The 15,016-nt window shown below is 37.2% G+C and overlaps 1 protein-coding gene across 1 annotated transcript in view; it reads right to left on the bottom strand.

Annotated features, from left to right (window-relative positions):
* Nucleotides 1-15,016, bottom strand: part of COG5 (component of oligomeric golgi complex 5) — a 178,947-nt gene that overhangs the window by 62,930 nt on the left and 101,001 nt on the right. The window lies entirely within an intron of this gene.

Raw genomic sequence — 15,016 nt, 5'->3', positions numbered from 1 at the left:
TATTGTTTTAACATGTAGTGTTTGTTACAGTACTGTCAGTTAAGTGCCGAATAGTTAATTAAATGTGATACAGGCTTTAAAAAAAAAAAGGTATTAATGAAGGATAAGCAGAAGCAAGCAGGTCAAGCCCCTACTACTGATTACAGCAGAATTTAAGCTTGTGTCTTTACATTTCTATTTCTAACACCGATAACAGGTTCATCTTCCTCACAGCAGAATTAAGAATACAGAGCAACACAGTGATTATTTCCAAAGCCTAAGAAAAAGAAACAAAACAAAATATCAACACAGGAGAGTGAAAACTACCCAAAAACTGTTCAGGTCCACCTGTTTAAGAGACCTTTGATTGAGATTGAATCTGATGATAATTCCACTGAGCAACACTAAACACTGGCATGGGTGTTATTTAGCAAGAGAAAAGCCTCAAATTACTGCCTTTGAGAACTAAGCACTGTCATCCATACACTGAATACTGCTTTTTTAATTAGCATTCACAGGCAATTATTGGAGGGGGCGATCAGTTGATCATATACACATTATTCCAGTCTTTTGTCATTTTTTTAGTGACTTCTGCCAGCAGTAAAGAACATGGTCTGACAGAAATCCTGGCACCCAGACTGGACAGAAGCATCTGAAGTCAGAGGCACTTCTCACTACAAGCTCCATTTCAGCTTTGGCAGTGAGACCTCACACCATTGCTTTCTTCCTGCTTGTGGCTGCTGCAGTAGAGCCACTAACATTGAAAGGGTCTGCTGCAGAACCAACACAACTCTGCTCCATCTTCCCCAGGTCACAGTTCTTTTCTGACACACACTTCTGAGTCAAAGAAAGAGGGTGTGATCATCTGCCTTCCAACTGTCACTGAAATCAGGGCAGAAAAGCCACAGTGCAGCTTCTGTGCTGAGGATACACTTGCTGGTACATCCACCTACTGCAACAGGTTTCCTGATCTCTTGGTGAAAAATGTGTTCTCCTCAAACCTAATGTTTCAGAGGTCACACCACTATAATTACACATTCATGTCACTCTTTCTAGGGTTTCTGGAAAAAATCAGAACCACAGTTGAAGCAAAAAAGCCAGATCCCATCTTCTTCCCCAGCTCCAATGAGGAGTTTCCAGGTTTAGTGGAAAATTAGGCATGTATTATGGTTTGCAGACCTTATACTAACTGTACTGGTTTCTTTTTCCAAACAGTGTGGGAGTTAATGAGCATTCCCAGCATAGTATTACGGGTCTGGGACTTGTAGGTTTAGTTTTTTGACAACTGGGTATGCTGTAAAATTTCTAAGCATCCTGTGGGTGTGCTTGTGGAGGTGGGAAAGTAAGCCATAAAGACTGGAAGATTAATGGGATGTCAGAAAATGAAGAGTAGTATAATGCAAGGAGGGAATTTGGGGACAGAATGAACAAGAGAAAGAAAATATAAATGGGAAGAGGACGGGGAATAGAATGAAAAGACTCAGAAGGAAGAAAGAGAATGAAACTGAAAGGAAGAAAAGTGAAGACAGAAAAGACACACCTCATTTATCAGCCTTTTCTAAACCGTTCTAATTTTTACAGAATACTTACAAAATTATGAAACCAGGTGGAGAGTCGGTAATACAAAATCAATACCTTACTACTACAGTAAGGGAAAGTACTCAACCAGATTTCAGTCAGGCTCTAATGTTCATATATAAAACAACCAAAAAAAAAGCAGAACAGCATCAAAGGGTGAGCTGGGCACTATCCAGCCTTGAATAATCAATGGCCAGATACTTATTTTCCTGTCAAACAGGCAGTATGGGCACAAATAATTGCAAGCAAAAGACAAATCTCAGAGCTACCCCATCACAGTTTAGCAAACTAGCTCTGCAGCTACTGGTCAAGAAAGACACAAAACCATGCTCTTACAGAGCCTGAACTACATTTCAGAAGAGCTGGTTTTAGCCAAAAGCTGTCAAACCAAAACACATCATTATAGGAAACCTGATATTCACTCAAAGTGTCTTCCAAATCTAGTACCAAAATCAGAATGGAACAAAGACTATGCAGGAGACCTATTTCTTATTTGCTTAAATTGTGGACATGGCCACAGACAGAGGGATTCTAGCTCACATATTTACCTTGTATAACACAACTAGAGATACATCAAATTCCTGACATGTACAGCAAAGAGTCTTTTTTGTTGTTGTTGTTGTTGTTCCATATATACTAATTTTTTTTCACCTCCAAAAAACAGTTTTTGTTTTATGTGCCCTGGACAGGCTATGTAACAGTCCATCGTTGGTTTGAGACTAATCCTCAGAGAACTGAAATTTTTATGCACAGCTAGTTTCTAGGTTTAGATAATATGTTTAAAAAAAAATGAAGCATCTCTTGGGGGAAAAAAATTATGTGAAAAGAGAGTGTTGAAGAGCAGGAAGGAAACAAATGATTGTACTTTCATGTTTGCATATACACCTTAAAATTAAACTGTTTATCATTAATACACACTGTACAAAAAGTTGTGAACCAGTATTACAGAATTTGCCACTACCAACAGACTTCATTGATAAGAATTTGCCCCTAATATTTTCCTTCTATTTGACAAAGCTTAAAGCTAAACAGATCTGAGATTCAAAAGATTGACACAATTTTTATCAAATGGAAAGCACGCATTCAAAGCTAAAAAGAACTGACAACAACAGCGACTTACAATGGAAAATGGAATCACATCAGAGAATAATATTCAGAACAGCCATCCAACAGGAACAATGGGGGGAATAATATAACTATTTTTGAGATAGAATTTAATGAGTTCATCAGCAGTATTTTATAACCAAGTTGTCTGCCACTGCAGGCAACTACACTTAGCAATTTTAAAGTGTTCTCCTTAGAATTTCTGCCCATAAAATCCTATATTACTTTTTCTTTTAAGTGTCTTATTTTATAAATAAAGACTCATAAGCAGTAGTTTTTACCAAACACAAAGCAGATTGGTTCTACTATGTAAAAATGTGTGGACAGCTAGAGCAACAGCAAGACTTCTTTCTGCTTCCCACAAGGTTGTGTCTTACAACAAAAACCCTTTTACACAACAAATTAGCATTGTAAAAAAATCTGTACATATGGCATAAACTTTAAGCTCTGGCAATCATGAGAGCAGGGGGCAAACAAAAACAGAACAGCATTTAGTAATATGTTAGCAATACAGTATAATTTGAAGTGCATACACACAACCATACACAATTGAAGTAAAACCATGACCTCACAAACTGTAAGCCCACAACACTGCCTACTCAAAGATTAACCACAGTGATCTTCAGATTGCAAAAATCATAATGAACCAGGGAGTTAAGGAGAGATGGCATTAAGTCCACCAATAATACCCTTCTCCATTCAAAGCACTTCTCCATCTGGCATGTCATAACATAATATGTTACAGATACGTTGAAACTGAATTCCACAACTTTAAGAGCTTAGGAAGACTCAGTGAATCATCAGTTCAACATATGAAGAAAATAAAAGAAAAATCAACTCACTTAAAAGCTAGTTCTACCACGAAAAACTCTCACAAATATTTAAAACATCAAGGTTTCTCAGCATCCATCAGGGAATTCATTAAATAGCTTGGTCACAAGGGTGGTATCAGCAACCACTTGTAAAAAAGACCTGAGTATTTCAATTTACGTTTTAGCAAAACACAAAGATACTCATTCAGCAGCAACTCTGAAGAGATGTTCATACCAGATGCATTTGCTCATTTTCCCAATCAATGAGAACTGTTAATTTTATTAACATCATTTTTGATTCATTTTATCCCATCTCATCCCATTTGGTTCTTTAGACAATCACAGACAAGCAGAAAAGTGTCATGCAGTCATTAGTACAAATGTCTTTTTTTTCACAATTATATCACGTGGCTGTTTTCAAAAGCAGGCGACCAGAATCAATAACCCAGAAGATGCTGTCCAGGACAGCATGAGAGTTACAGTCATTCTACACAGCAGAACCCCTTTTGGTCACTTCCTTTCCCACAAAGATAATAATCCTGTGAAGACTAAATAGAAAAATCATTAGAGATTTAAATAAACACATATCACAATTCTAATTTGAAAATACCTCCTAGGAGGGAACCAAGTAATTTTTTTTCTGTCAATTGCCAATATTGCAGATACTGTGTATCATCTAAGATTGTAATCTTTTCTTTTGCAATTGCCACTAGTGTTATCAGAACAAACTCAGGAAAACATGGCTAAAAAAAGAGCAAGATTATTTTTCACTTAGGAATTATGTTCCATAGCTAGCAATGTACACAAGAACATTTCTATTTTGCTTATTAAGATCAGAACAGTGACTGAATATCATTCTGCAGAGAACTGATGACCCTGTTCAGAAAAGGCTGTGGCAGAACTCAAAAGAAAATTTTTACCACATAATAAATAAATGGCCAGTCTTCACGAACGAAGAACCGGGGAAGGTCTTTCCACCTTCCAGCCTGCGCATTGGATTTTTTAGGTGAGACACAGTGTGCGCGGAACTGAGCCCACCCTTTAATCCTGAGGTTCATCTGCCGGGGCCAAGCGAGCTTGGACGGTGGCAGCGAGGTCCTCAGGACGTAGATGGATTGCCTTACAGGGCTAACGAGGTCCATCTGCCCGGGGAGTGGCCCCGACCGAGACCACATACACACACACACACATAATATGCATATGTATGTATGTATATATGCTATTCAAGAGCTGTGATTTCAGTGTGCTACCACATCCTTACCTCTTATATAGTAAAATGTTTAACCATGTCCCACACACAAGCAGTAAAAGTGTAACACACCACAAAAAGAATTATATATGTTGCTTAGCTGAAGGAAGATCCCTAATTACTAATTAGTGCAGGAATCACTTAAACAGAGTGGTCTGATAACATGGCAAGTAAGAAATACCACAACATTCCCTAGCCATCAAGAAATAATCTGCATTAAAATACAGTAATCCTAGAACAAGACACACACTGAAATAACCAACTGATAAATTAATGTATATTCTCTGACAGGGAATACAAAAGGCTATTGCAGTCTTACCAGAGTAAGTGCAAAAACTGTTTCCAGATTATAGTTCTGACTATCTCTGACTGGCACTTCATATTAACTAATTTAATCTGATAGAAGATTTGCTATATTGGGAACTATTTCAGTTACTTTTCTAAGTTTACTTCACATAGCTCATTTTTGTTTGTATGAGATAGCAGTTGCTATTTCCAACACAGTAGAGTTTTATAAGGTCCAAAAGAGATCCCTTTGTGAGACTGAAAATCCCCAGTCAGATCTTGTTTTATAGTATTTGCCCCTTCTGCCCATCTCGCTACCATTACAATACACTGCCTTCTTCAAATAATTTTCCCACAAATAATGACTAGTACAACTGGAAGATCAAGGGGTTGAGAAAGGTTTGTAAGCACTTGAAGATATCAATTACAAATAGTTCTCAGTCTTTCTTACAGACATCAAAAGTGAAAAAATAAGAAGTTATTCCACAAAAAGCTGCAGTTCAATTTAAAGAGCTCAAGCAGGTAGGTAAGCAGCGAAGAAAACTTGGCCACCTCATTCACAGTCAAGACAAAATGACCTACTGAGTAGAACTAATAATATACTAAGAATTGTTGGAATTCTTGATTTGAGATATCACCCAGCTATTTTATTGCAAGAAAAAGTAACAAAAACCTAAAAGTAGAAATTAAATGGCAATGAAATTCAGCTGCAGAGTAAAAACAGTATTTTATTTCATTTCCAAAAGTCCATGCCTCAAAAAAATTAATTGGTATATCACTACTCCTAAAAATGAGCCTACTTAGGGAAGCACATCTCTATGTTCATTATCATCCCATCTGTCTTTTACTCTGTTCATCTCTAAAATCTGAGCAATAAACGAAAAGGTCAAATTGACAACGTAAAGGCAGAGAATACAGGGTTCCTTCTAATGATATTCCAGTTCTTCCTGTTTTGGCCTTTGCAGTTTTGGGAGGACTGAGAGTTTAAGATATTATGATTTTCTATAGAAATATAATAGGTAATACTGATGTAACGCATGGGCTAGGTTAGGAAAGCACATTTTAAGCCTTAAGAGGCAAGAGTCCCAAAGCTAAATATTTAAATATGGTTAGGTTATAATATCCACCTTCTGTGAGCCCATGTTTGTAACACAAACCTTCTTCTGGTAGAAGGACTTTCACATGAAAGGAAAACAGCCATAAAGCACAGTTATAAACCTCATCACGTCCTCAAACTAGGTCAGCCTTTTGTTTCTTAGAATAGCAAGAAGTAAATAGCAAGAAGAGTTGCACTACAAAGGTTGAGGGGAAAAAAAAAAAAAGAAGAAACAGTAGGAATAAAATACTAGAAAGCAAAGAAACAAGATTTTTCAACACAGCTAAACAGCTTGCCAAAACACTTATTCACTATAATAGTGTAATCAAAGCAACAGATGGCTAAGAGCTAATGGAACAGAAAGGCATCAGGAACTGTTGTAAAGAATTATCTCATGAAACATCAAGCAGTGTTCCAAAGTTTACCAAGCCTTAGGCTATCAATGTGACAGCAAATTCACAGAAAGTATCTGGCACCTCTGAGGACAGATCAGCTAGATCAACTAGCCCATAACAATTATAAATTTTATCCTACAGTGTTGTATTTGAGTGTAGGAAGAGTATAAACTCAGAGTAGAAAGGATACAAAAGTATAAAAACTAACAGGCAACAAGAAAATGTGGGTGTTTGAGCCAAATCAGGCTTCTTAAAAAGTTTCTCTCACCTCTTACCCAACTTGACCAATCTCTAAAGCCCTTATTGATAAGGAATCAGTTCACATCTGAAGATGTGGCTTCTCTATTAAAAAACAGCTGTCCCTTTCTGATGAAGGTTAGAGAGCAGAAAGAAGACAACGTTGCAGCACCTCTCCTATCCTGCAACCTCAACTTGCACCTGGCGACTCAAGTCCAATCACCGAAGAACAGAAGTATAAGGACACAAAACCTCATTACCAATTCTGATACCTGGACAGAAGCTTGTGACCAGATGTTTTCTCCTACCTCACAACATCATTATGTACGTGCTCACTCCATTAGCTGGTTGAACAAAGACATTACAAAACAGAAATGTCAGGTTTTACTTTTAACTCAGTCTTAAAAATTAACATTAGGACTTAGCTACTGAAGAGTTATAACATTTTTTTTCTCTGTTTACAACCCCCCCCCCCCCGCCAGTTTCAAACAAAATATCCTTTAAATGGTATGCTCTGAATGATTTAAATATTTACCAAAAACCATCTAAGTTTTCTTGGTCTCCTGCTAGTCTTTGCAACAAGATAATAATTACCTATGCAAGTGACAACATCTCATTTCTGGAATCTGTGCATATATTGTCAACAGCCCTGAAGTGCCCTCAAGTATTTAAAAGGAATGAACTTTAGGAAGTTATTTCAGTTTAAATTCTTTTCAGTAAATATTTTCATAGTCAGACAGACCTCCATTAAGGTCGGATTTGCTTTTGGATCATATTTCAAAACATTTTTTTTCTTCTTAACACAAAGTTCAAATTCATTGTATCATCCCCTCACAGGACAGTCTGCAGATAATCTGGTGAAGAACTGCAGCACCACAGAATAGCTGAGGTTAGCAGGGACTGCTGGAGATGAACTAATCCACCTGCTTGCTCAAAGGAGGGTTTACCAGAATGGCTGCTCAGGAATGAGCTAGAAACCATTCTTTCTGCTCCATTTTCCCTTCCTAGTTCTTCTCGCTCCAAGAAAATACAACAATGGACTTGTGCAGTCATTTTCATTGAGTTTCACTGAAGGCAGCTTGAAAGAGAACAAGCACATGTATACACACCACACACTTCTTCAGTGCTGGCAGTGTTACTCATGCCCTGACAGCAATATCAGCCTTCCAGGTCCTCTTGTAAATTTGTCCACCTGGAGAAGCATGACAAGACTGGCCTCTTTTTGCTACAGATTCTACATTTAAATAAATACATTTCCTAATTCTAATATTTTTTAAAAAATAAATGGTCAGTCTCTTTGACAACAAATGGACAAGGCTGTATCATGCAAAAACTTTACTACGAAGGAAAAAAAATCTGAAGTCATCTAAAGGAACAGAAATACTGCACGTAGCTTTGCCTGTAGCTAGCACATGCACTGGGATCCACTTCTACTGGTGAAAAAAGGTAGTCCCCACCCCTCACTTCAGTTATCAGCCAGCTGTGCATTTTGAAACCTTCACATAAATGGGAATTCATTGGGGGTGCTACCTGCAGAAGGACAGAAGAGAGGTAAAAGAGGAGAATAAAAAGCAGTTAAGTGCACCTCCTCTTCCACATTATTCAGCGTATAAGAACTGCACCATTTTGACTCAAGATTCCCCCTTTCTAATGCAATGTTCTGTTCTGTATGCTATTTCAAGCTAACCCAAAGGTTTAAATCTATTTTACCAAAAGAACACCTCCAAATGTACAATAATGCACAATCTCACGTGGCACAGAGTAACAGATCAGGAACACGATGAAACACTGTTTTTTTCCAAGAAGATTAAGACAAAGCAGATTTTTAACCCGAGAAAGAGGCAAAATGAATTATATTATCTTATTTAGATGAGTATCATGGCTAGTCGATCATATTTTTCACTCTGCTCTATGCAGATGTGGCTTATTAATGCTTTGTATGTTCTCCTTGGATCACCTAATTGCATTACTGCAGAACCTGTTAACAATCAACAGTCAACAGTACAAACCACAAATAGAATTACAGTCTGGGAGAGGCGTTTAACAATAACATACTATCTTATCTGGAGAAAACCTCAGAGTAGCTTTAGTTTTGAAGAGAGACAGACACACAAAAGTACCAATTAAAAAGAGTAGGCTGGATTATATAGAGACCCAGACAAAGCCAAGATCAGTCTCTGCTCAGCTGCATCCCTGGAATTTAGCAGAATTTCATACACGCTTTTTACCTTTGAGTATTTAAACCAAATCAGAAATATTTTAATCAATTTAGTACAAAACACTCGAATGGACAAAGATTTTGGAAGAAGACTGTCCTATTTAATCTCATTCTCTAAAGAGTAGACTCATGCAATTAAAACCCTTGTATGTCTGATAAAGAAAAATCTTCATGGTTCTCATTCCAATCTTACCTCAACTATTTTCAAGAAGGTCTAATCTTAGCCCGCCTTTCTTCATCTGTAGCAAAGCAAACACCACTTCCTTATTTCACAGCTCCTCCTTATCCATCTCCAAGTCCATCCACCAGCCCTTCTGTAGCCTTGCTCTCATATCATTCATCTTTCTCTTTGGAGTTGCCTTCAACTCCTAAACTCAGTTTCCTACTGACACAGACTGTTCCCGGTCTCCTCCATTCTACCCCTACAGCATATTTTATTTACAAAGCCTTTCACAGCTGAGCAGTTCATAGCAGTGACCCATGTCTCTCTGCAAATAAATAGATTAATCAATTATCATATTTGCATTAATTACCGTAAAGTATTAGAATCAGATACATTCTTGCCCTTGTAGGTATTATCTGGTCTTAGTGCAGTTTCAGTTTCTCAGTGTGGTCAGAGCTGCCCAAAACATAATGGTTGACGTGTTACCAGGCCAGAGAGACCATCTCAACAGATGGACAACCAGAACACAGAAGCAGACTAAGCAGAAGCCTCTAATTTGAAATGATTTCTGTGTGCGAAGAAAGCTGAACTCAATATTATTAAACATTCCTGTGTTTTCATGATGGATATTCTATGAGGAATAATTTTTACTGATCACAAATGACATTTACGAATTGGTATGAAACCAAAGTGAGAGTTTCATATTTCAAAATAACTAGTCTCAATGGGGAGATCTAAAACACAAGGTCATTTTTAATAGCTTTCTAAGGTGTTCTGACTTATTCCTTCCCCTCACACACACACGCTGCATAGCTCCTAATTCCTTAGAATTTATTTAGTATCTAAAATTTTTGGACCAGTGACACTATCCGAATTCTTCAAAAAGCATTATCTAACTCTACGTTAATATGTATTTCAAACATCCTCTACAATTGAAGATTACGTTTTCATGTTTGGTTGAAAACTGGCCAAATTAATTGTTATGAATCTTCAAAGAAAAGGACCAGGAATGAATTTAAAAATTATCCAGCTGATCCTCATATAAAATTGTCACTAAACAGAATACAAAGATTTTGGCAAACAGCTAAGTGATGATTCACAGCAGAGTGAAGGGATATAAAACATTAATGACTTCTCAATTTTCACCTATTACTTTACCATAAAAGACAGTTATATAAAAATATTGTTCAGATCAGACACATTTTCAGGAATACCCATTTATAGAAACTATTTATAAACCACTTTCTTGCAATATCATAAAAACAGGAGCAGAAATTATGAGATTAGTAGGGCCACGCAATAATAAATCCTTACAAATAAACGCTGGAAAGTGAAGGCTATTTGTTGTGCTGCACTGAAAAGTGCAATAAAGTGCTTGCAAATACTCCATTATCCAGTCACAGATTTTCGGTCTAATTCTGCATTTATGAGTCACAAACACCTACACAGAAAAAAAAAAGAAAGAAAGAAAAAAACCCAGACACATAATCTGTCAATCCATTTTGATTAACCATTTAGACAGGCTGGGAGCAGTGAAGAATTTTACTTTTACAAAAACACCATGTCACAGTTGGACATCAATTGCATTAGGCTTCCTAAATTACCTCTATATAGGGCAAGTGCACAATGGCAAAGTGATACAAAGCTTTCTATATCACAGCTGAAAGCACAGAAAGTCTGCACAATCCCATAATCTGTTTCTAATTCAGTATACATCTTTTAATAAATGGCACAGACTCATCAAAATCTGAAAGATCAGGATCTCACAGGACAAAAGAGACTATCACCATGTCTATTATTGTCAAGGCTTTATAGCTCAGCAGTAAAAAGTTGAAGTAAAAATGTGAAAATAAAACCCCTGTTAATTTGGAAAGAAAGCCTCCATTTTCCTAAATTTACACAGTATAAAAGATTAATGTACTAGTTCAGAATGACTTCTCCACCACCAAGCCTTTTTTTCTTTTTTTTTTTTAATCTTAATAATCCCTTAAGAATAGCAGTATTTCTAAAAATTTTAAAAAAGATAAATCTTCCTTATGTATTCTCTATTTATTAAATATTGCTTTCTAATATTTCTAGTAGTAACAAACATGACAATCAAACACTACAAAATATGCCCAGGAACTTCAGTGACCACAGGAAGATGAAATATTTGGGTATTTGAATTTACATTTTTGGAATATCCCCAGGAAGTGTCATATTTAAGTAATTAATCACTGGCATTCCAAACATTTATTTTAATTCAGAAACAATAACATTCATAATATATATAGATATATCTACACTATTATGCATCAGCATAGTGCTGAAACAGACCAAAGCCAATCTATCAACCCTAACATCACTAGCAGTACCATATTTGTGTCATTTTTTTACCTTCTGCATGCTATACTAACAACAATGAAGCGTATTTGATGGTGTTTTCTTTAGCAAGGGCACAGAGAACAAATATCAGCTGATTTGGGATCTAATGCATTCACATCATGCTTCGCATTTTTCATCTGGAAAATATGGACAATCATTCAGAATTGAAATGTATTCTATATTTATTTAGTTATTACTATACGCACCACCTTCTTTTGAGCTTTCTGAATAATTCCTCTGCCTATCTTTACTTAAAAAAAAACCCAAAACCAATCAACAAAACAGCTGGAAACACTTAAAAGCTAGATTTTGTAGCAAACGTGTCTCACCAACCATAATGGGCAATATTGCTACCAGAGCATTATAACACATTACATAACCGAGCAGTTTTAGGTTCCAGGTAAGAAGTCTATTGCAGGATATAAAATGGCAAAGCTGAGCCCAGAAATGCATTTCCCCCCAGTGAAAGGCAAGAACATGTATTTTCTCCTCAACACTGCTCTATGCACTTCCTTCATCTTCAACTCTGCCTGTAGAGGAGACACTAGAATCTGACAAATCTGGACTTTTTGAACAGCTGAAGATTCATTTGAAACTGTTGTCGTGACAGGTTTCCATAGTACTTTCCTGCAGCAATCAATGCTTCTGCCTTCTCTATTTCTATTTTAAAAAATAACTTTGAGCAGCAAAAAAAGGGGAAATTAAAAAAAAAGAAAGCAGGGACGAGGGGAATGCCTAACTAAATTGCTTCTGCATCATAGCCAGAGCAGTAGCAGAAAGGAAGTGATACTCAAAGATGCTGTTTGCTATCCCCTCCCTTTTGCCAGTTTAAATCACCAGAGTATGGACAAGCTTACTTTTAACATCAGTTTCAACCATGTGAATTCCTGGGTAAGAAGTAATAGCAGCACAATTAATGTACAGTCTGTGAAACAGCAGTTTTTTCAACGGTTTAAGTCTGTTTTTAAGTTATAGGGAGGAAAAAGAAATCCATTTACGAGCGTTTAGACTCAGCCATATAAGACGTGATTTTCAGTAAGTCATTGAGACCTAAACTCACAAAATGAGCCAAACACAGAACTTCCCAAATACACTGCCCAGATTGGACTACAGTTATTCTTCCCTTTGCCACACGAATATCACATCCCTTGGGTATGCACCATCTTTATTAAATAGATCCAACCTCTATGCACAAATGAATTGTCTTGTCGGCACAAGTAAGTGATAAGCATTTAAAGATCACCTAGTGACATGCCCTAGTCCCCAGCCCTTCGGCAGCCACAGCAGTGTGCGAGCACCCCAGCTCTGCCTGATGCTCAAGGGCAGGTCACTCCCTGCAAATGAGACACAAGGCAAAGCCCTTCAGGCCTAGAGTGACCCTGGCCTTTGTTTCCACTTGCTGAAGAAGTGCTTTAACACTTCTTCACCAGCACTTTCATTGTTTTCCTCACCTGAGCAGTCAAGCAAGCAGTCACCCAGGCCCAGAAGGAAGCCCCAGCTACTTATGCTCAGGAAAGGCAGCAGCTGGTGAATCCCAGCAAAACCACCCCCAGAAGAGCTGCAAACATGTGCTGAGGTTCAGCTCTGATATATTGACACTCTCTGCTGCAAATGTCATTCTCTGGTGCTCAATTCACCAAGTGCTTAACTCAGCTCCCTTAACTCACAGAGAAGACTGAAATGGTACTGCAAACCCTACTCTTGTAGCCTCACACCACACTCGCCACTGCCACAATCCTTACTGTGCGTGGTAAGCCCTGGCAGCTTTGTAAGGCTGATGCATGATTTCTTTCTCTCTCTCTCTCTCTGGGCTTCTGTTCTTCACCTGCAAAACTCAGATGCTGGTACTTCACTTCTGTCACAAAGGTGCTATAGGGACAACAACAACAGGAACGGTAAGGAATTCTGGTAATGTGGATTATAGAGTTATCTAATGTAGAGGGACAGATCAAATTCAAGTAAACTTTTACTGAAAATGCCAGTCCCTCAGCTCAAAACAGAAAATCCAGAATGCCAAAGAACAGCAGCTCCATATTTGCTATGTACACTTGGAAACAATGTGCAATAAATATGAAACTTGGCACAGGGAAGTTCTGGAACATGCATAAAGGTTTTTCAATCTTGGAAGCAGGTTTTCTTCTGCGGAAAACCCGGTCAACATACATGATCAAACGAGATGTTTATTGACTTAAATATCGCAATTTAGTACTATCTTTCAATTAACTGATCCATTAAAAAACATGCTCACATTTGTAACAGCTTACACAAGGACAAAACAAAAGATGACAGCTGAGCATGTCAGATAAAAATTATATTTTCCTAGTTATGTACCAGTAAATAAAGCCACATGGACTGACAAAGAGTAAAGATATTAAAAGATACATAGAACTGTGCACAAGGTCTATTTTAGACATTAGATAAGTTTTATGTGATGTCAGATTCTTTTGGAGAAAATTAAATTAATATTTTAGCTTTTAGGTTATACCTTCATAATTTAGTACCTCTAATTACCAAGCTAAATATAAAAAAGTTGTCTTCATTTTCTGGTCAGCAGACATCCCAAATAGAGATTAAAATGCCATTTAAATAACGGACTATTGCCAAAATGTTTGATGATTGAAGTTGACTAATTTTTTTTTAACAGAAGTCCAGAGGAATTCACAGATAGAAATCTTCAATATGCAATAATGTGCTTCATCTGTGTTCAAGTGGATCACTAGTATGTCATGCACATTTTTAATAATGTCCCACACTAAACAATTAATTCAAGACCATACAATTACAATTTAAAAATAATTACACTATCACCAGTGGAGAAAAGGTGATGGAAGGGAGCGATGTGGGGAACTGACAACTGAAGGAAACTAAGTTCTGCAGTGCACTGAGTTTTTTATGTATAAATTTACATTGTGCCTTACTGCTAAAGTTCTGCAGCTTCACTCAACCTACAGAACGACCATGTCCATCTTCAGTGATCTCCAGTGTAACTCATTTTCAAGAAACAATCTCCAATATAGAAAGTGGAACCTATTAGGTTATATGTGTTAACTACCTACACAAAATTATCTATCCATAACATGCATTTAAGTTCCTAAGATGTGAGCTCTAGTCTACCCTTTCTTTACACGACTCTATTATCTCTACATCTGCACACAACCTTTTCAACGCAATCTTATATTAAGCAACTGAGTGGGTGTGGTGAGCACAGCACAAATATTTTGAGAGAAACTCCTGACTGGATCCTTTCAGATTATTTGCAGTATCTTAAAAGAACACTACCCCTAAAAGGCCAACAGAGTTTCTTTGATTATTCCTGACATTGTGTGCAAAACGTTTCTTAGACATGCATAGAGTCCCAGCAAACTACAAACATATGCACTGCTTTTCAAGCTCATGCTCTAATTTAAAAGCTTTTGTAAATACCAACCAATAGTTTAAGCACATAGATTTACATACATTTCTAAATGCCTACACTTTTACTTGGGACAATGCAGTACTCAAGCTTGGATCTCTACAGCACTCATCACTGGAGCCTC

This window comes from Empidonax traillii, unplaced genomic scaffold (genome assembly GCF_003031625.1).
Source record: "Empidonax traillii isolate 1590-97213 ecotype Southwest subspecies unplaced genomic scaffold, ASM303162v1 scaffold277:size2070623, whole genome shotgun sequence".
In the NCBI taxonomy this organism is placed as follows: Eukaryota; Metazoa; Chordata; class Aves; order Passeriformes; family Tyrannidae; genus Empidonax; species Empidonax traillii.
This window is presented reverse-complemented; position numbering and strand designations above follow the sequence as displayed.